Here is a 21509-nt window from a genome sequence, read left to right as displayed (position 1 = left end):
TAATGACGACTTCTTGTCTGCCTTACAGCAGGCAGAAAGCAATTTTGTGTAATATTGCATGTTCTATACTGTTACATGACAATAAAGTGGTGGCTCAGGTGGACAGGGTGGTGAAGAAGACATTTGGCACTCTTGCCTTCATTGGGCAAGGTAATGAATTTAAAAGTTGGCACCCCATGATGCAGCTGTACACGGTGTTAGTGAGACCACACTGACTGTGTGCAGTTCGGGTCTCCCAGCTGCAAGAAGGATGTCAATAAGTTGGAAAAAATGCAGAGCAAATCCAATAGGATAAAAATACAGAAAAGTTGAAGGAAGTCAGTAGGTCTCGCAACATCCGTAGGAGGTAAAGATACTGTTTTTAAACTGACATTTCAGGCCTGATCCCTTCTTCATGACAGGTGGGCTGGGGAGAAGGGAAAATTGGGTAGGGGGAAGAGTACAGACCAATAGACAAAAGGTGTCTCCATCGGGGGCGTGGTGTGATGGCGTAGGTTGGAGACGTGAAAATAAGCCTTTCCCAGCAGAATTAATTAAAACCCGAATTTTTAAAATTAAGAACTTTGAGATTGATTGAATTGATTTATCATGGCCACAAAGAAGACAAAAGGCACTTTCAGGTGGCCAATTGCCCCGCATGTAAAGCCGCATATTTTGGCAATATGCGGCTGTGGGGAGGCCATGTGAATGTTCAGGAGGTGCCTTTGAGACGAGCTAGGTAACCCTCCTCCGAGAGGGATAATCAGCAGTGAAAGTGGCTGTTAAAGGGTCAGACTGCTGACATGGCAGTGATATCGTTAGCCTGAGACGTCTGGCACGAATCTTGAAGCACATTGTGCAGGCAGGCTAGTGCAGATACAGTCGTTTTGTTTTAGCAGTGAAAGGAAAACAGTGCATTTGAACAATGGCTCCAAAAAAGGCTTGTAACTGGTCTGATGAAGAGTTAAGACTGCTTCTAAACCATCTGACTCAGGAATCTCAGGAAAGGGAGCACACTGGGACAGTTAGGGATGGTCCCACATTTGAGCGCCTGTCTGTAGTGCTCGAAGCACAAGGGCACAAGTGCAGTAAAAACTAGGTGGTCACGAAGCTGAAGAGCATGAAGAAGAAATTCCATGCAGTCCTGAACCACAACAGGAGGAATGGCAATGGGCACAAGGAGTGGCAGTACTTTGACCAGTGCCACACTCTTTGGGGGGCTAGCTGCTCAGCTACTCCCTTGAATATAGCCAGTGCTCTGGAGACCCCTGATTCCCTAGAGCTCATCCCTGAGGGATCTCAGGGTTCACCCAGCAGCAATGGAGGAGACATGCCGGTCCAGATGGAGGAGGCCACTGCAGAGGATCCGGCAGCCACGGACTTGGATGTCCCTGAGAGAGGAAGCGCAGAGGTCACTGTCCCTGGAAGTGGCGAGGCGGCACTCTCAACAGGGAACACAGGTACAGGAGCATTGAGGTTGTGTTTATGGACAAGCACTTAAGTCCAATGCTGATGCACTTTTCCTGTTTCCACCCACAGCCCCTAGTCCCAGACGCAAGATCCAGCGACTGACCAAGGGTCAGGTTCTCGCGAAGGAGCTCCAGGCAATGATGTTGGCACTTGACAGGGAGGACAGAGAGAGAGACTGCCAGCGTGCAGAAGAGGCACTGGATCATGAGAGAGTCATGCTCACCGACCTGAGAGAGGACGAGGAAGCAACGCGTCAGTCCGCAGTGTTAGATCTACTGTTGGGGAATGAAATAGGGCAGATAACGGAGGTGTGCATTAGGGAACACTTCAGATCCAATGATCATGGTGCCATCACTTTCTGCTCAATTATGGAAAAGGATAGGTCTGGTCCGAAGATGAAGGTCTTTGAGTAGGGAAAAGCTAGATTTGAAGAAATGAGAAGGGATTTGCAGGGAGCAGTTTGGGCTGATCTGAGAATTGGAGAGCTTTTAAGGGTGAGATTTTGAGAGTGCAGAATCTTTATGTTCCTGTCAGGACAAAAGGCAAGGCCAAATGTTCAAGGGAGCCATGGGTTTTCTAGAGAGATTAGGAAGTTGGTTCAGGATAAGAGGGAGGCCTGCGTTAAATAAAAGAAGCAAAGGATTGATGAGATGTTTGAACGATACATAGATTGTAGAAGGAACCTTAAGAGGGAAAATAGAAAGGCAAAAAGAAGGTACGAGGGTGTGATAGTACAGATCTATCACCAATGTACATAGTGTATATAGTTACTGTATCTAGACTGTGCTTACAGCGATTGGCTGAGAGCTAAGCCACACCTATTGTTTGGGCCTTAAAGGGTTGTGTCCCTAGCCAGGTCGGATCATTCCGGACTGGTCGGCCACCTGTGAAGAGCTCCGGTCTTTTGCTAATAAAAGCCTTGGTTTGGATCAACAAGTCTTTGGTTCTTTCGACGAGCTCTACAATTTTATTAGCAAAAAGAATTTTTTTTGAAAGGGATGGAGCGTTTAACTCGGCCAGAAAAACTTGATATCGACCCACAGTCAGCTACAGCCTTCAAAGCCTTTAAGTTCTGGCTGCTGAACTTTGAAAACTTCCTGAGATTCATTCAGGTAGAGGAGGATAACCAGCGTCTAACAGCATTGCTGTCTATGGTGTCCTTGAGAGTCTACGAGAACATCCAGGATGAGACCACTTACACCGCAGCCATAAAGGTACTGAAAGGACTGTATGATCAACCAGTGAACAGAGTTCATGCCCGGCTCGTGCTTGCTTTGAGGAAGCAACAGCCCGGCGAGTCCAGCAGGGCATATTTACAAGTATTAAAGGCATTGGGCAAGGACTGTAACTGTGTGGACAAAACTGCTGCCGAGATCACTAGCGACCTCGTCCGGGATGCCTATGTGGCCGGGCTCCGATCGAACGAAGTGAGGCTGCGTTTGCTCGAGCAAGGGGTAGAAAAACTAGAGGACGTGGCCCGGATTGCAATCACAATGGAGGATGCAGCCTTAAAATCCACCGAGCTCTCTAGGGACTGGACCCCTTGTTCTGATGTGAGTAGAGTGCCCTTCTACCCTACCCCTGACGGCCTGTCGGCTGCTGCTACCCTGCCCCGTGCGAACCCGAAATGTTATTTCTGCGGGAGGGACAAGCACAGCAGGTCCCAGTGCCCAGCAAGAAAAGCCAGGTGCCAGAAGTGCCTTAAAAAGGGCCACTTTGCTGCAGTCTGTAGGTCTAAAATGGCCGCCAGCAAACACAGTGCCTCGTGTGAAGCTCAACCGCCACTATCCCATTCAAACTCTTCTTCCCCAGAGCTCTCGTCCAATGAGAGCGAGGGCTCCCCTGCACGGCAATGCCTGACGTCACGGAGACGCCGAACCCGGAAGGGGCAACCCACCGTCGCAACCATGGTGATGGCCTGCCTCTCGCCCCCGTGCGGAACACTTGACACTACCGCCGCTGCTGCCGCCGCCACAGACACCCCCGGGGCTGACGCTACCGCCGCTGCCATCGCCGCCACAGCCACCCCCGGGGCCGACGCTACCGCCGCTGCTGCCGCCGCCGCCACGGACACCCCCGGGGCCGATGCTACCGCCGCTGCTGCCGCCGCCACGGACACCTCCGGGGCCGACGCTACCGCCGCTGCTGCCGCCGCCACGGACACCCCCGGGGCCGACGCTACCGCCGCTGCTGCTGCCGCCACAGACACACCCGGGGCCGACGCTACCGCCGCCGCAGCCACCACCGCGGTCAACCAGGTGCTCACCCTAGCGTCCATCGCTGACGACCGCCAGGGCCCGACCGCCAATCGCGAGCAACTACAAACCCCACTACTTACCATTCACCCGCCACAACAGCACTTCCGGGAGGTTCTCCAACCTGCTCCTCGAGCGTTGACTACGTCATCCCGTTGCGTGACGTCATCCCGTTGCGTGACGTCATCGCGCAAAACTCCCCTGTCAACTGCTTCAATAACATTAAACCAGCAATGCTCTCATCCCCTCACCAGAGCAATGGAACTGATTAAAGTGCATGGACACTACACCAATTGCTTATTTGACTCTGGGTCAACTGACAGTTTTATCCAGCCAGATCTGGCCCTCCGTTGGGGACTTGACATTATCCCCACTACCCAGAGGATCTCATTAGCGACGAGGTCGCACTCGACTGGGATAAAGGGGTATTGCATCGCCACGCTGGAAGTACAGGGCGTGACGGTCACCCACTTTAAATTATTCGTCCTTCCCCAATTGTGCCCCCCAGTGTTGCTGGGATTAGACTTCCAGTGTCAGTTCCAAACGGTGTCCCTACACTTTTGGGGACCCCACGCCCCCCTCTCGGTCTGCCATCGCCCCACTCCCGAAGCACCCGAGCAACCCACCCCCGTTCCCCGGGGCCAATCCTGCGGCCTTTCCACACTCCGGATTGCCCCGCCAGCACTCTTCGCAAACCTCACCCCTGACTGGAAGCCTGTGGCCACCAAAAGTCGGCAATATAGTTACGAAAACAGGCAATTCATTAGGAGTGAGGTGCGTAGATTGCTGGATGAGGGCATCATCGAACCCAGTTCAAGCCCCTGGAGAGCCCAGGTGGTGGTTGTCAAGAATGGGGAAAAACTACGGATGGTGGTCGACTATAGCCAGACCATTAACCGCTTCACACTCCTGGATGCGTACCCCCTGCCACGCATCACGGATGTGGTGATCCAGATCGTCCAGTACCGCATTTTCTCCACTATTGACCTACGTTCGGCCTACCTCCAGCTCCCGATCCGCTGCGAGGACCGACCATTCACGGCCTTTGAAGCGAATGGGTGGCTATATCAATTTCTCAGGGTACCATTCGGGGTCACAAATGGTGTCGCGGTCTTCCAGCGGGAAATGGACAGGATGGTGGACCAGAACGGGCTAACCGCTACCTTCCCGTATCTGGACAATATCACCATCTGCGGCCACGACATGCAGGACCATGACGCCAACCTAGACAAATTTCTTCAAACTGCCCGTCAGCTAAACCTGACTTACAATTTGGACAAGTGTGTTTTCCGGACCACACGACTCGCTATTCTAGGTTGTGTGGTGGAAAACGGGATAGTCATGCCAGATCCTGACCGCATGCGTCCCTTAATGGACTTACCCCCCCCACATACCCAGAAAGCTCTCAAACGCTGCCTGGGCCTTTTCTCGTATTACGCCCAATGGGTTCCAAACTACGCCGACAAGGCACGTCCTCTTATCAAGACCACCTCTTTTCCCCTCTCGACCGAAGCCACAGCGGCTTTCAATCGAATCAAATCTGACATCGGTGCTGCGACGCTGCACGCGATCGATGAGTCTGTCCCGTTTCAAGTCGAGAGCGATGCATCCGACTTCGCCCTGGCAGCCACCTTGAACCAGGCCGGTCAGCCTGTAGCCTTCTTCTCCAGAACCCTCCAGGGTCCGGAGAGTAGACACTCCTCGATCGAGAAGGAGGCCCAGGCCATAGTTGAAGCGGTACGTCGTTGGAGACATTACCTCGCTGGGAGGCGCTTTACACTGTTGACTGATCAACGCGCGGTCTCCTTCATGTTCAGCAACACCCAGCGTGGTAAGATAAAAAACGATAAAATCGCCAGATGGAGAATCGAACTCTCCACCTTTAACTATGACATGCTGTACCGGCCTGGTAAGCTCAACGACCCGCCTGACGCGCTCTCCAGGGGGACGTGCGCCAGCATACAGATGGACAGACTACGGAAACTCCATGAGGCGCTCTGTCATCCAGGGGTCACTAGGTTTGCTCACTTTGTCAAGGCGCGCAACTTACCCTACACAGTTGAGGAGATCCGCTCCATGACCCGAGCCTGTTCGGTGTGCGCCGAATGCAAGCCCCACTTCTTCCGTCCGGATAACTCCCACGTTATCAAAGCCACCCGCCCCTTCGAGCGTCTTAGCGTAGACTTTAAGGGACCCCTACCGTCGACCAACCGTAATACCTACATCCTTACGGCCATCGACGAATACTCCCGCTTCCCATTCGCTGTGGCCTGCCCAGACACCACTGCCACCTCAGTGATACAGGCCCTTCACAGTATTTTCACCATCTTCGGGTACCCCAATTCCATCCACAGTGATAGGGGGTCCTCATTCATGAGTGCAGAGCTGCAACAGTACCTTCTGGAGTGTGGTATTGCTTCAAGCAGGACCACGAGCTATAACCCACGCGGTAATGGCCAGGTCGAGAGGGAGAATGCCACCATATGGAGAGCGGTTACACTGGCTCTCCGGTCTAAAGGTCTCCCCACCTCTCACTGGCAGGAGGTTCTCACTAGTGCCTTACACTCCATCTGCTCCCTCCTATGTACTGCAACAAATGCCACCCCCCACGAAAGGATGTTCCTTTTCCCGAGGAAATCCGAATCGGGAACCACTGTACCGGCATGGCTCACCGTCCCTGGCCCCGTCCTTTTGCGACGCCACGTCCGGCACTCAAAGAACGACCCCTTGGTCGACCGAGTGACTCTACTCCACGCGAACCCACATTACGCATACGTGGAGTTCCCAGACGGGCGGGAGGACACTGTTTCGGTGCGGGACCTAGCTCAGGACGCGGTAGACCCAGCAAACCCCCCAACTCCTTATGCTCCAGGCCCCGTGCCGCAACAGAAAGACCAACAGCACCCCAATGACTCGGGCCACCCTGCCGACAAAACGACTGAGGAATTGAGCGACGGAGCAGTCGCACCCGATGAGCCCGCTGGTGACACCACTCCAGCGACCCCAATCCCGGCACCACGGCGGTCACGCCTGATGGTCAGACCCCCTGACCGCTACAGTCCTTGACCTACCCCTTCCTTTTCATTCTCTCCCTCGTTTTTGTTTTTTTTTCCCAGGGTCAATTCTCCAAGAAGGGGTGAATGTGATAGTACAGATCTATCACCAATGTACATAGTGTATATAGTTACTGTATCTAGACTGTGCTTACAGCGATTGGCTGAGAGTTAAGCCACACCTATTGTTTGGGCCTTAAAGGGTTGTGTCCCTAGCCAGGTCGGATCATTCCGGACTGGTCGGCCACCTGTGAAGAGCTCCGGTCTTTTGCTAATAAAAGCCTTGGTTTGGATCAACAAGTCTTTGGTTCTTTCGACGAGCTCTACAGAGGGGGCTATAGCAAATAGGGTAAAAGCAAATCTGAAAGGTTTTTACAAATATGTGTACAGCAAAAGGAAAGTTATTGATAGAATAGGTCCACTGGAAAATCAGAGCAGAGGAATGTGTGAGGAATCATATGAGATGGGGGAGATATTGAATAAATTCTTCTTGTCGGTATTCATGACGGAAAGGGATATTGAATTATGTAGGATAAGTGAGGCAAAAGGGTAGGTTATGGAAAATATAGGGATTAGTAAAGAGGGGATTTTAAAACTTCTGGTGTATATAAAGGTAGATAAGTCTCCTGGTTCTGATGGGATTTTTCCCAGGTCCTTAAGAGAGGTCAGGGAGGATATAGTGTAGGCTCTGACAGTGATTCTTCAATGGTCACTGGAGGAGGGTGTGGTGCCGTGGGATTGGCAGATTGCAAACGTGGTTCCATTGTTTAAAAATGGCGCAAGGTGTAGGCCAAGCAATTATCGGCCAGTAAGTTTGACATTGGTGGTGCAGAAACTAAATATAAATATTTGGAAAGGCAGGGATTGATCAGGGACACCTAACATGGGTTTGTGAGGGAAAAGTTGTGTTTGACAAATCTTGAATGTTTTGAAGAGGTGACCAGAAAGGTTGATGAAGGCAAAGCAGTTGATGTGGTCTATTTGGATTTTAGTAAGGTTTTCGATAAGGTTCCACATGAAAGGTTACTGAAAAAGGTCAAGTCTCTAGGGATTAATATAGAGATAGTCAGATGGGTTCAACGGTGGCTGGAAGATAGGCACCAGAGAGTTATGGTGGACAACTGTCTGTCAGGATGGAGGCTGGTGACGAGCAGTGTGCCTTAGGGATCTGTGTTGGGTCCTTTGCTGTTCATCATTTATATTAATGATTTGGATGATGGGGTGGTAAATTGGATGAGTAAATATGCAGATGACACAAAAATAGGGGGAGTGGTGGATAGTGAGGAGGGTTTTCATAGACTACTGAAGGATTTGGACTGTTTGGAAAGGTGGGCTGAAAGGTGGCAGATGGAGTTTAATGTAGATAAGTATGAGGTGCTTCACTTTGGAAGGAATAACAAAATAGGACATATGCAGTGAAGGGGATGGCATTGAGGAATGCAGAGGGACAGAAGGATCTTGGAATAACGGTTCAGTGTTCCTTGAAGGTAGATAAATAATCCCATGGGAGTTGCTGGGGTGTGTGCTACTTATCACGTCATCACGTGATGTCCCCCTGATTCAGAATTTTTTGTCTAACATTAATTTACCTACTTTAAATTTCCAAGATCAAAAATATTTAGATGCATTATTCAGTAATTATTAATGCTCTTATTAATGTTCTTAATTCTTTACAGATTGATAAATCTCCCGAGAGCACGGTTTTCCGCCAGAATTTAAAAAAATTTAAAGACTTATACCTCCTTTATGGAGGTATTGAAGCAGGCAAGTGAAACCCATTCTCTACTGGAATAATTTTTGAATGTGATTATAACAGTTATACCTAAGAAAGCTCCAATGGAGCGCTTACACCCCTAACGTCGAAGTACTCGAGATGGCAGAGGTCGACAGCATCGAGTCCACGCTGCTGAAGATCCAGCTGCGCTGGATGGGTCACGTCTCCAGAATGGAGGACCATCGCCTTCCCAAGATCCTGTTATATGGCGAGCTCTCCACTGGCCACCGTGACAGAGGTGCACCAAAGAAAAGGTACAAGGACTGCCTAAAGAAATCTCTTGGTGCCTGCCACATTGACCACCGCCAGTGGGCTGATATCGCCTCAAACCGTGCATCTTGGCGCCTCACAGTTTGGCGGGCAGCAACCTCCTTTGAAGAAGACCGCAGAGCCCACCTCACTGACAAAAGGCAAAGGAGGAAAAACCCAACACCCAACCCCAACCAACCAATTTTCCCTTGCAACCGCTGCAATCGTGTCTGCCTGTCCCGCATCGGACTTGTCAGCCACAAACGAGCCTGCAGCTGACGTGGACTTTTTACCCCCTCCATAAATCTTCGTCCGCGAAGCCAAGCCAAAGAGAAGACCTAAGAAAGATAGGGATTCATTAAAAACAATATCTTATAGACCAATATCATTATTAAATGTAAGATAATAGCTAAAGTTTTAGCAAATAAATTGGCTAATTATTTACCTGGTTTAATGCATATAGATCAGACTGGGTTTGTTAAAGGAAGACATTCTGTAGATAATATTGTTAGATTGATCAATTTAATACATACATTTCAAAAGAAAGGGGAATTGGCGGTGGCATTAGCTTTAGATACTGAGAACGCTTTTGATAGGTTAGAATGGAATTATTTATTTAAGGTGTTAGAAAAATTTGGTTTTGGATCTTTGATAATTAATTGGATTAAAACATTATATAAAAATCCTTCTGCCAAGGTTGTAATGAATGGACAAATTTCTTCAGCTTTTTCCTTGTTTAGATCATCTAGACAAGGATGTCCATTATCTCAGATTTTGTTTGTTTTAGCAATTGAACTATTAGCAGAATTAAAAAGACAGGATATTGGTATTAAAGTTAGTGCAGAGGAACATAAGATTAATTTATTTGCTGATGATGTTTTGATTTATATAACAGATCCTATCAATTTGCTGCGTTCCTTGTATGCAAGATTGAAAGAAAATGGTGAAATATCAGGTTATAAAATGAATTGGGATAAAAGTGAAATTATGCCCTTGGTAAAAGGAGATTATATTCAGTGTAAACAATTTACCCAATTTAAATGGTCGGAAAGTGGAATTAAATATTTGGGGATTAGAATTGATAATGATTTAAATAATTTATATAAATTAAATTATTTAACTTTATTCAGTAAAATTAAGGATGATTTAAATTAATGGAATAATTTGCCTATAAATTGTATTGAAATGAATATTTTTCCAAGACTTCAATCTCTTTTTCAGTCAGTTCCTTGCTATACCTCTAATTTTTCTAATTCATTTTTAGAACATTTTTATGGAAAGGAAAGATGTCTAGTTTTTCTTTAGAGAAATTATCTTGGAAGTTTGAATTATGATGTTGACAACTTCCTCACTTTAAGAATTATTATAAAGCAGCCCAATTGAAATTTATAATGGAATGTTTGATTTAGAGAAATCTTTAACTTAGGCTAAAATAAAATTGAGTAAAATAGGTGAAGATTATATGCAGGATTTCATTTACAAATGGAATTCTAAATTTTTTTTTGGTAATTCTTTATTTATCGCACGATGAACCATATCAACAAATATATTTACAGATGCATCTCTTTAAATATTCACAGTGACATTTTCTCTTTTATCCCCCATCCCTCCCTTCCCCCTTCCCACCCCCCTCCAAAAACAGTAAATATTGAACATATAAAATACAATAAAACAATATCTTTATACAAAAGGAATATAAACAAAAAAGATGCATCATCTACTTATTCACATTAAATCTGATCGTGTTTACCTTCTTATCATTTTAGGTGGTGGTGGTCTGAGGCTTGCTCTTTTTGTTATGTTCCATATATGGTTCCCAGGTTTTTTCAAACATTGTAACTTTGTCTTTTAAATTATATGTGATTTTTTTTTCCAATGGGATACACTTAAAACTTGGTTATATATTCCATTAATGTTTATAGTCATATAGTCCAATGTGGCCATCTTATATCTTTACTTTCACTTCTTTTTCGCCTCTTCACCACCTCCTCTCTTTTTTCTATTACTGTTTTTTAAGTTTTCCTTTTTAATCTCAATATATGACAATGCACTTAAGACATGAAATACCCCAACAATCCCCACAAGCAATAACCCTTTAACCCCAAATGAACCTTCCATCCTTGGATTGCCCCTTGTCCATTGATGGCAACCACAACTCCCCTTTCCATTCGGTTTGCGAACTTACTCGCAAGCATCAACCAATTTTGTAGTGACCATTATTCTTCCCCCCCCAGAGAACACTATTTTCCTATACTTATAACAAAGCCCTCTCTCTTTTTTTCCTTCTTCCCTTTCTGTTATCCATCTTTAAATCTTTATATATACATTATCTTTACTTTAGATTTTTACATATTTTTGTATATTTTCTTGCCGATCATCCTTCTTGTCACTCCTCCTCCTCTCTTCTCCTGTCCTGCAAATGTTCAGCAAATTCTTGGGCTTTCTGTGGGTTCGAGAACAGTCTATTCCATTCCCAGGAATTATTACTTTGAGTACTGCTGGATGTCTTAATATAAGGTTATACCCTTTCTTCTATAAGATTGTTTTCGCCATTTTGAATTCCTTCCTCTTCTTTAAAAGTTCAAAGCTTATGTCCGAGTAAAAAAATATTTTTTGTCCCTTATATTCCAATGGCTTATTGTCTTCTCTAACCTTCTTTCTTGTTTGCTCCAGTATGTTTTCTCTTGTTGTATATCTTAGAAATTTTACCAATATGGATCTCAGTTTTTGATGTGGTGGCGGTTTCAGTACTAGCGCACTATGCGCCCTTTCAGTTTCTATTTCTTCATGTGAATCTGTCATTACCAGCACCTTCAGGATCCATCTTTTTATAAACTCCTTCATATCTGACCCTTCTTTGCCTTCTTTCAGGCCAACTATTTTTATGTTGTTTTGCCTACTGTAGTTTTCCAATACGTCAATTTTTTGTGACAATAAATCTTGTGTCTCTTTAATTTTTTTTTTGCTCTCTTCCAACTTCCCTCTTAAATCATTTATTTCCATTTCTACAGCAGCTTTTCATTCCTCCACATTTTCTACTCTTTTCCCTATTTCAGTCACGACTGGCTCTAAGCTTTGCTTTCTGTCTTCAGCTCTTTTCATTTTTTCTTTTGGTTGAAGTAAATTCTAATGATAACCATTCTTTTAATGACCTTATTTGTTCTTCGAAAAAAGCTTTATCTAAATTTTGTCCTTCTATTTTACCTTCTTCTTTCCTTTGAAATTCTTGGACTTCTTCCTCCTCGTCTTCTGTGTCTATATCTATGTCTGTGTCATCTTCTTCTCTTCTCTGTATCCGTGTATCTTCATCCTTCTCTGCTGAGCTGCTTCTGTATCCTTGCTGGGCCTCCAGCTGCTGTGTCTCCTGTTGTTGGGTCTCCTCCTGCAGGTCAACCCACTGCTGGGCCTCCTGCTGCAGGTCGTGCCCCCTGCCGGTCACCCCGTTGCCGCTCACCCTCTTCCAGCCCTTCATTCTCTTTCTCACCACTCTTCTTTTTTCTTTCTTGCTTACTTCCCCCAGCTGAATGCCCCGATACTGGGCGTCTCTCAGCTGGCCACTCCTCAGCTAAGTCCCCCTCCTGCCGGCGTTAACCTTTTCTTTTACTTGCGCACTGTGCATGCGCAACTCTTCGTGCATGCGCAGTTGCGCACCTCTTCTTGGCTCTGAGAGGCATTTTTGAAGTCCGCTGGGGGAGGACACTGCTCCTCTGGGGACTCACCAACACTGGAGATCGGCCACTCCTCTCCACGGTGGCTCTCTGCTCCGACGTGCAAGTAAGGCCTTCTTCTTTTTTCTCCAGTGATTTTCCTTCTTCCCTTTTCTGTTATTCTTACATTTTCTCTTTTGGGTGCCATCTTCTGTCTCTTCTCTGTAACTTTATCTTTCTCTTCCTGTATTTTATGTTTATTGAGCTCTGTTTTTTCAAACTTTTTTTTTCTTTTCTCTGGAGAGGGCTGGTTCCACTCGACCAGCCACTACTCCATCATGTGACTCCCCCAATTCTAAATTATTAATAGGAATTAGAGATACACCTATTTTGAGACACTTGATTGAATTATGGATAAAATAAATTATGGAATAGGAGGAAAGAGTTTCATTTCTCATAGAACATCTTTATATCAAAACAAACTTCTTTTTTCTATGAATAATCAATTTTTAAGGATGGGGTAAATGGGAATGAAAGGAATAGAAGATTGTTTTGAAGCAGGTGAATTTATTACTTTTCAATGAATGAAGGAAAAAATGTAATGTCCTGAATAATACCTTTTTTTTGTTATTATCAAATTAAAGCTTTTTTGATTGATAAGCTAGGTCGTAATTTGAGACTACCTAGAGAAAATGAATTAGAATGATTAATATCTAAGGGGGTATGTATAAATTTATTTCAGAGAAGTAAATTACTTCAGAAAACAGGTCCTAGAATAAGAATTCATAAATTAAGATTAAAATGGGAGGTTGATTTAGGTAGACAAATAGATGAAAATGATTGGAAGCAAATTTGTATGGATAGTATGATGAAAATTATTAATGCAAGATGTAGATAAGTTCCATATAATTTCTTACATCAATTATATTTAACTTCCCCCAAAATTAAAGAAGTTGAACTTAGTAGTACAGATATCCGATTTATGTTTTAGATGTGATCAAGAAATTGTTTCATTTTTTTCATTCTAGAGTAAAACCTTTTTGGTTAGAGGTAAAAACATTTTTTTGGAGAAAATATTAAAGGTAAAACTCCCACTAGATCTGATGCTATTTTTGTTGGGTGATATTAAAATGATTAGTCTTAGATTAAAACTATGTATCAAATTGAATTTTTACGTTTAGCTTTTGCAGTTTCTAGAAAGTGCATTGTCATTTCTTGGAAATCACATACAGATTTAGGAATGGAGAGGTGACCTGCTGAATTACGTTCTTGTATTCCACATGAGAAAATCATTTATAATTTATGTAATAGATATCATTTCTTTTTGAAAATAAGATGCCCATACTTACAACGTGTTGGTTTGAAAATTTGAAGGACTCTCAGAAAGCTCGTTGCACTGATATACCTTAGCCTAAATTGGAGGAAGACAAATTCTGTGCAAATGAGAAAGGATCTAGGAAGAGTGGATTGGGACATGTTGTTTTCTGGCAAGGGTGGGTTAAGTGGATAGCTTTCAAAGGCAAAATTTTGAGAGTGCAGAGTTTGCATGTTCCTGTTAAGATTAAAGGCAAAGTTAACAGGCACAGGGAACCCTGGTTTTCAAGGGATGTTGGCGATCTGGTTAAGAAGAAGAGGGAGGTGTATAAGCAAGTGTGGGAGGCAAGGAGATAATGAGATAGTTGAAGAGTACAGAAAATGCAAAAAAATACTCAAGAAGGAATTCACGAAGGCAAAAAAAAAGACACGAAGGTTTCTCTGGCAGATAATGTGAAGGTAAGCCCGAAGGGTTTCTACAAGTATATTAAGAGTAAAAGGATAATAAGGGACTATGTGTGGAGACTCATGTAAGGGGGAGATCTTACCCATTATTTTTTGCATCAGTATTGACTCAGGAAACAGCCATATTGCATAAGGAAGGAAGAGACACAAAGAGAACATATGGAGATTAAGGAGGTTGAAGTGCTTGCTGCCTTACAGCGAATAAAGGTAGATAAATCCCCCAAGCTAAATATGATATTCCCTTGGACCTTGAGAGAGACTAGTGTAGAAATTGCAGGGGTTCTGGCAGATATATTCGTAGTATCTTAACCGTGGGTGAGGTGCCAGAGGATTGGAGAATAGCTCATGTTGTTTAAAAAAGGCTCCAAAAATAAACCAGGTAATTATAGGCTGGTGAACCTGACATCAGTTGTAGGTAAATTATTGGAAGGAGTTCTGAGAGACAGGATAGATAGGTATTTGGACAGCCATGTGCTGATTACGGACAGACAGCTTGGGTTTGTGTTTGGTAGGTCGTGTTTAATGAATCTTGTAGGGTTTTTTGAGGAGATTACCAAGAAGGTAGATGAGGGAAAGACTGTGGATATTGTACAGCCTTTGACAAGGTCCTACATAAAAAAGGGCTTTGGCAAATACTAGAGCCCATCGGATGTCCCCCAAAGTTCCTCAACATGATTATCCAACTGTACGAAAACCAACAAGGTCGGGTCAGGTACAGCAATGAGCTCTCTGAACCCTTCTCCATTAACAATGGCGTGAAGCAAGGCTGTGTTCTCGCACCAACCCTCTTTTCAATCTTCTTCAGCATGATGCTGAACCAAGCCATGAAAGACCCCAACAATGAAGACACTGTTTACATCCGGTACCGCACAGATGGCAGTCTCTTCAATCTGAGGCGCCTGCAAGCTCACACCAAGACACAAGAGAAACTTGTCCGTGAACTACTCTTTGCAGATGATGCCGCTTTAGTTGCCCATTCAGAGCCAGCTCTTCAGCGCTTGACGTCCTGCTTTGCGGAAACTGCCAAAATGTTTGGCCTGGAAGTCAGCCTGAAGAAAACTGAGGTCCTCCATCAGCCAGCTCCCCACCATGACTACCAGCCCCCCCACATCTCCATCAGGCACACAAAACTCAAAACGGTCAACCAGTTTACCTATCTCGGCTGCACCATTTCATCAGATGCAAGGATCGACAATGAGATAGACAACAGACTCGCCAAGGCAAATAGCGCCTTTGGAAGACTACACAAAAGAGTCTGGAAAAACAACCAACTGAAAAACCTCACAAAGATAAGCGTATACAGAGCCATTGTCATACCCACACTCCTGTTCGGCTCCGAATCATGGGTCCTCTACCAGCATCACCTACGGCTCCTAGAACGCTTCCACCAGCGTTGTCTCCGCTCCATCCTCAACGTCCATTGGAGCGCTTTCATCCCTAACGTCGAAGTACTCGAGATGGCAGAGGTCGACAGCATCGAGTCCACGCTGCTGAAGATCCAGCTGCGCTGGGTGGGTCACGTCTCCAGAATGGAGGACCATCGCCTTCCCAAGATCGTGTTATATGGCGAGCTCTCCACTGGCCACCGTGACAGAGGTGCACCAAAGAAAAGGTACAAGGACTGCCTAAAGAAATCTCTTGGTGCCTGCCACATTGACCACCGCCAGTGGGCTGATATCGCCTCAAATCGTGCATCTTGGCGCCTCACAGTTTGGCGGGCATCAACCTCCTTTGAAGAAGACCGCAGAGCCCACCTCACTGACAAAAGGCAAAGGAGGAAAAACCCAACACCCAACCCCAACCAACCATTTTTCCCCTGCAGCCGCTGCAACCATGTCTGCCTGTCCTGCATCGGACTTGTCAGCCACAAACGAGCCTGCAGCTGACGTGGACTTTTACCCCCTCCATAAATCTTCGTCCGCGAAGCCAAGCCAAAGAAGACATATAACCATATAACAATTACAGTATGGAAACTGGCCATATCAGCCCTTCTAGTCCATATGGAAGGTTAAGACACTAGGTATCCATGGAGAAGTTGTAAACTAGATTTGAAATTGTCTGTGTGGGAGAAAACAGAGTGGAAATGGATGGTTGATTCTCAGACTGGAGGCCTGTGACTAGTGGTGTGCCTCAGGGATCTGTGCTGGGACCATTGTTGTTTGTTATCTCTATCAGTGATCTGGTTGATAATGTGGTAAATTGGATCAGTAAGTTTGCGGATGACACAAAAATAGGAGGTGTTTTGGATAGCGATGTATATTTTCAAAGCTTGCAGAGGGATCTGGACTAACTGGGAGAATGTCAGATGGAATTTAATTTTGCAGACCAGTGCTAGGTGATTCATTTTGGAAGGCCAAATCGAGGAAGGATATACACTCTAAATGGGAGGGCACTAAGTAGTACAGAGGAGTAAAGAGATCTGGGAAAACACACAAATTGTTCCTGAAGGTGGCATCGCAGGTGGACAGGGTTGTAAAGAAAGCTTTTGGCATCATAGCATTTATGAATCAAAGTGTATAGGAGTTGGAACGTTATGTTGAAGTTATTCAAGTTACTGGTGAGGCCATATTTGGAATATTGTGTGCAGTTCTGGGCACCTAACTACAGGAAGGATATCAATAAGATTGAAAGAGTGCAGAGAAGATTTACTAGCGTGTTGCTGGGTTTTCAAGAGTTGAATTACAGGGAAAGATTGGACAGGCTAAGACTTTATTCCTTGGAGTGAAGAAGAATGAGGGGAGACTTGATAGAGGTTTACAAGATTATTAGAGGTATAGACAGAATGGATACAAGTAGGTTTTTTCCACTTAGATGGGGGGAGATAAATACGAGAGGTCATAGTTTTAAGCTGAAAGGGGAAAGTTTTGGGGGAAAATTAGAGGAATGTTCCAGGGTCTGTAGCCTGTGCGTATGTGGAATCAAGATGGCCGTGCCTAGCCTACCCGGGATGTCAAATAACAAGGTAAGCATAAACCAGAATGTGAAAAGATTCGCCAAGGTTGATCGACAAATTCAGGAAGCTTTAAGTTGTTAATGTCAAATGTATGATGAAAAAAAGATTTGATAAAAAAGTTTGTTTAAGACTTCGGTACTCCATGTGCACAGGCAAAATTCCGACTTACGTCCATTTCAAAACATGACTGATCCTTTTGCCCAAATTATGGTTGTAAGTTGGGGAGTACCTCTACAGAAAAAGTTTGTAAGGGAATAGATTTGCTCTGCGGGTTGGCATAGACTGGATGGGCTGAACAGCCTCCTTCTGCACCTTAACATACTGAACTAAAGCTTTACTGACTAATTGTGACAGGTCAAGCCCACATAGTGATTTGCAGACAAGGGTAATTCTGGCTTGAACAAAGTAGTGTTTGGCAGAGGCTGAAAGGCAGAACACAGGCATGCAAAATGACATGACATTAATTGGAACAATTTGCATTTACCATGCTATTGCTTCCTTCATTTTCATTGATTTACATTCCTTGGGATTTTCTTGAATCCTCTGCCATTGTGTCAATATCATGGACTTTCCCATTATGCCAGCAGGGGGAGCTCTCGGTTCATTTTAAAATGAAGATTCAAACTAAGATTCAATGTAATAAGGCCAAAAATCCCTGTAACCAAACAAGTCATTGGGTGTATTTAAGACAGAGATTGACTGCCTAAAGAAATCTCTTGGTGCCTGCCGCATTGACCACCGCCAGTGGGCTGATATCGCCTCAAACCGTGCATCTTGGCGCCTCACAGTTCAGCGGGCAGCAACCTCCTTTGAAGAAGACCGCAGAGCCCACCTCATTGACAAAAGACAAAGGAGGAAAAACCCAACACCCAACCCCGACCCACCAATTTTCCCCTGCAACCGCTGCAACCGTGTCTGCCTGTCCCGCATCGGACTTGTCAGCCAAAACGAGCCTGCAGCTGACGTGAACATTACCCCTCCATAAATCTTCGTCCGCGAAGCCAAGCCAAAGGATAGGTTCTTGATTAGCTAGGGATTCAACAGTTATGGGGAGAAGGCCAGGCTGTGGGAAAATAGATCAGCTCATGATTAAATGGTGGGCAGTGGCGTCACTAGGGTTGGTGTCACCTAGTACGGTAACTCATGGTGTCACCCCCTCACCTCCCCCCACCCATGAATCTCCTCCCGTATCAGACCATACAGAATGTAATGGCAATAGTAGTGAGATAAATAACTAGCAAAATTTAAATTACACCTTTAAATTACAGTATCATACGCCAGCCTAAATGTATTTACATTTACATCGTTTAATGTGGTTAAAGTGAAAATTCGGCAATAAAACAAATTCAAAATAAAAATGTTTAAGAACTACAACAAAATTATGTTGATTTTAATGTTAAACTTTTTTGTTACATGAGAAACATTAATGGATCACTATTGGTGGGTCAGACTTGGGCTGAATAGCTTATTGCTGTTCCTATGTCTTATGGTCTTAACATCCAGCTTTATTTCTTCTTTGGCTTGGCTTCGCGGATGAAGATTTATGGAGGGGGTAAAAAGTCCACGTCAGCTGCAGGCTCGTTTGTGGCTGACAAGTCCGATGCGGGACAGGCAGACACGATTGCAGCGGTTGCAGGGGAAAATTGGTTGGTTGGGGTTGGGTGTTTGGTTTTTCCTCCTTTGCCTTTTGTCAGTGAGGTGGGCTCTGCGGTCTTCTTCAAAGGAGGTTGCTGCCCGCCAAACTGTGAAGCACCAAGATGCACGGTTTGAGGCGTTATCAGCCCACTGGCGGTGGTCAATGTGGCGTGAAGCAAGGCTGTGTTCTCACACCAACCCTCTTTTCAATCTTCTTCAGCATGATGCTGAACCAAGCCATGAAAGACCCCAACAATGAAGACGCTGTTTACATCCGGTACCGCACGGATGGCAGTCTCTTCAATCTGAGGCGCCTGCAAGCTCACACCAAGACACAAGAGAAACTTGTCCGTGAACTACTCTTTGCAGACGATGCCGCTTTAGTTGCCCATTCAGAGCCAGCTCTTCAGCGCTTGACGTCCTGCTTTGCGGAAACTGCCAAAATGTTTGGCCTGGAAGTCAGCCTGAAGAAAACTGAGGTCCTCCATCAGCCAGCTCCCCACCATGACTACCAGCCCCCCCACATCTCCATCAGGCACACAAAACTCAAAACGGTCAACTAGTTTACCTATCTCGGCTGCACCATTTCATCAGATGCAAGGATCGACAATGAGATAGACAACAGACTCGCCAAGGCAAATAGCGCCTTTGGAAGACTACACAAAAGAGTCTGGAAAAACAACCAACTGAAAAACCTCACAAAGATAAGCGTATACAGAGCCGTTGTCATACCCACACTCCTGTTCGGCTCCGAATCATGGGTCCTCTACCGGCACCACCTACGGCTCCTAGAACGCTTCCACCAGCGTTGTCTCCGCTCCATCCTCAACATCCATTGGAGCGCTTACATCCCTAACGTCGAAGTACTCGAGATGGCAGAGGTCGACAGCATCGAGTCCACGCTGCTGAAGATCCAGCTGCGCTGGATGGGTCACGTCTCCAGAATGGAGGACCATCGCCTTCCCAAGATCGTGTCATATGGCGAGCTCTCCACTGGCCACCGTGGCAGAGGTGCACCAAAGAAAAGGTACAAGGACTGCCTAAAGAAATCTCTTGGTGCCAGCTTTATTTACTGAGCATGAATTACATGTATGCCCTTGGGTCATTTACTTGTGCTGTGGCCTAATTCATTTCCCCCTCTGAAGCATTTCCTTGGGTGGAGAATAAAGGAGTTAAACAAGAAAGTCAGCAGATGCTGTGATTGTAGTTTAATACGCAAAAGTGCCTGAGAAATGCAGGGTCCATAGGAAACAATGATATATAATTAACATTTTGGGCCTGAACAAAAAGCAGGCAAGCTCCTGAATGAAAAGGTGGAGCGAGGAAAGAAAAAGGGGCAGGAGGAGTTACAAAGGCCAACAGGTGGCAAGGATGGTAGGGAAGAAGAGAAAACAGCTGAGAAGTGATAGGGGGAGGGATATCACTAGCTGCTTTCAGGTGCAATCTCCGCCAAGAAAGCGCCTGCAGAAGCGGGTACAGAGCTGTAGAATCGTCGTTCAGGTGGCAGCCCTGAAAGCACTGTGTTGTTCACCTGAAAAGGACAGCTGTACTAGAGGTGCCTCAGAGCGCACTCCAGTTCTTGTCGGCGGGGGACATCGGGGCAGGGGTGCCCAGCATGGGACGTCGGGGCAGGGGCGGCGGGGAGGGGGTTGTCAAGTGCAAAGAGGGGGGCTATCAGGCAATGGGGAGGGGGGGCTGTCAGGTCATGTGATGGGGGGCTGTCAGGTGGCAAGGACTTGGGCCGCCAACTGATTGTCATCAGTCCGACCCTTAGCAGCTGCTTTCAGGTGCGTCGGGGGACTTCAGCGATCCGGAAATTATCCCTCCCAGAGGAGGGTTGCTGAGTGCGCCTCAGAGGCACGTCCCTCTCTTTCAGGTGGGTACTCCGACAGCTGCATAGAGGTAGAATATGTCGTTTTACAACGGGGTATTGTGGCTACCTGAAAGAGTCTTCTCTGAACAGAGAGGGAAGGCCGTGGGAGCTGAAGGAAAGAGGTCAGAGCGAAAGGGAAAGAGAGAGAAGGGAGGGACCTAATGGACACTGGAGAAATCAACATTAATGCCATCTGGTTGGAGAGGGCCCAAACAGAATATTAGGTGTTGATCCTTCAATTTTCAGGCAGCCTGAGTTTGGCAGTGCATTAGGCCGTGGATAGTCATGTTGATGTGGCAATGGGATGCTTAATTCAATGGCTGGCCACTGGGCGGACAGACCAAAGGTGCTCAGTGAAATGATTTCCCACTCTGCAATGTAGAGGCCACAATATTTTGCACCAGATGCATTTGATGACCCCTGCAGATTCAGAAGCGAAGTGTTGCTTCACTTGGAAGGACTGCTTGGGGCCCCGAACGATGGTGAGGGAGGAGGTGTTGGCTTAAGTGTAGCACCTCCTGGGGTCACAGGGGTAGGTGCCAAGGAGGCGATGAGTGGGAAGTGAGGAATAGACAAGGGAGTCATGGAGGGAGCTATTCCTGTGAAAGGCGAAGAGAGGAGGAAGGGGATGGTGGTGGAATTATGTAAGTGGTGGGAATTGTGGAGGGAAATATGTTGGATACTGAGGCTGGTGAGGACAAGGGGAATCCTGTCCTTCTTTTATCTTGGGGCAGAGGGGGCCAGGGCAGATGGACAGGAAATTGTGGCAAAGTGGGTAAGGGGTGAGTTGATGGTGGTAAAGAGGAAGCCAGATGTTTTGAAGAAGGAGGACATCTCAGATG

Source organism: Narcine bancroftii, chromosome 3, assembly GCF_036971445.1.
Source record: "Narcine bancroftii isolate sNarBan1 chromosome 3, sNarBan1.hap1, whole genome shotgun sequence".
NCBI lineage: Eukaryota > Metazoa > Chordata > Chondrichthyes > Torpediniformes > Narcinidae > Narcine > Narcine bancroftii.
This window is presented reverse-complemented; position numbering follows the sequence as displayed.